The sequence below is a fragment of the Volvox carteri genome, assembly GCF_000143455.1.
Source record: "Volvox carteri f. nagariensis unplaced genomic scaffold VOLCAscaffold_31, whole genome shotgun sequence".
Lineage (NCBI taxonomy): Eukaryota > Viridiplantae > Chlorophyta > Chlorophyceae > Chlamydomonadales > Volvocaceae > Volvox > Volvox carteri.
Window position 1 is genome coordinate 706,868 of NW_003307574.1, and position 1,579 is coordinate 708,446.

General features: G+C 55.7%; 1 protein-coding gene across 1 annotated transcript in view; it reads right to left on the reverse strand.

Annotated features, from left to right (window-relative positions):
• VOLCADRAFT_93393 (uncharacterized protein) overlaps positions 1–1,579 on the reverse strand; it is a gene marked incomplete at both ends in the record, with an annotated part of 8,496 nt that overhangs the window by 5,273 nt on the left and 1,644 nt on the right. The gene's annotated exons all lie outside the window — the stretch shown is intronic.

Here is a 1,579-nt window from a genome sequence, read left to right on the forward strand (position 1 = left end):
CTACCTTCTGAGAACGGAGTCACACGCCGGCCACTCATGGCCCAACCAACGCAAAATGATGAGCACTTTAGACGACCAGCAATCCACTTTGAGATCAGACAGAAGAGCCAGACGGAGATCATCTACTAACACGTCATGATAGACCGACCCACGGGACTTGACTATCTTATTCCAGAAACACAACGCAAGGCGTAACCAAAAGTACTGCAAAGGCAACTGAGACAGCTCCCTGTACAACAGCTTGTAAGGTACCTGCTTGAGCCCAGCACAACGTAAACAGAAGTCACGCTGGACCTGGACCATACCATCTTCCAAAGCCAAATCAAAATATGACTTACCAGCGGGTAAAACACCTTTACCTAACCGCAGGACGGAGACAATCCTATCAGGACCCCAGACCTCAGCACCATAACAGAGAACCGAACGGACCTGGGTGTCGAACGCTTGAAGCCGAACGGCAGGAGCCCACACCCTGTTCTCATCCAACCGATTACTCAGACCGAACATAGCCCGTCGCCCTGCTTCCAAAAGTTCGTTGACACAACTCGCAAACGGGGACGCAGGGCCCCAATAGAGACCCAAGTACCTAACGCGACCACACCAGTTAATAGGACTAGGAACAAGTAAACTACCAACCATGGGTGGGTGCCAAAGCGACCCATCAGTACGGAGAGGAAGCATGAGCCTCACCCCCTCAAACGCCCTCTTAACGACATCAACGGAAGCAGCCACAACAAGGGCCTCACATTTCCGAACGTTGCAGCGCATACCAAAAGCAGCACAGAACTCAATAAGCAGCTTAAGCGAGAACTGGAGGCGTGCCAACGAGGTCGCGAACAGAGTAAGGTCGTCTGCATAGAACAACAGAGGCAACCGACGATCGTTAATGACAGGACCATTCGTCCATACCATCCCTCGCTTCAAGGTAGTCGGCAATAACCTCAATGAAGAACCCGAACAAATTGGGACTCATGGGACACCCCTGCTTCACGCCCTGCAGAGAGGCAAAGATGGACCCTAGGCGACCGTTAACCTTGACCCGCTGGAGAACACGTTCGTAGCTGGCTTTAAGGGCCGCCAACATGGGTCCATGCACACCCCTCTCCTCAAGACGCTGCCACAGGCTCGCCCGGGGCACTCTATCAAAGGCTTTCTCAAAATCCACCTGACACGCATACAGGGCCTGATTGCTGCCGGGCCGCTCATAACGACTTTTAAGATGACGAACAACGAACAACTGATGAACTGTACTGCGCTTTTGACGGGACCCAATGGTGGTGTCCCTCACCTCCGGCACGTCCGCAGTGTGGGGTCCAACTTATGGACTCGCCAGCCGTGACTGGTGGAGGCCGACCCGCACTCGACACAGCGGACGGCACTGCCGCCGCCGCCGCCGCCGCCGTCACCGCGGCCGTCGCGGGCCGTACTGTTAGCCCATACCGGCGGCTTCCCCGCAGCGGCAGTGCAGGCCGCTGAGCCGCCGTGGCCAGAAGCAGTCGCAGCAGTGGCTGCTGCAGCAGTGGTAACAGCAGTGGCAGTAGCAGCAGCAGCAGCAGCAATAGCAGTAGCAGTAGTAGCA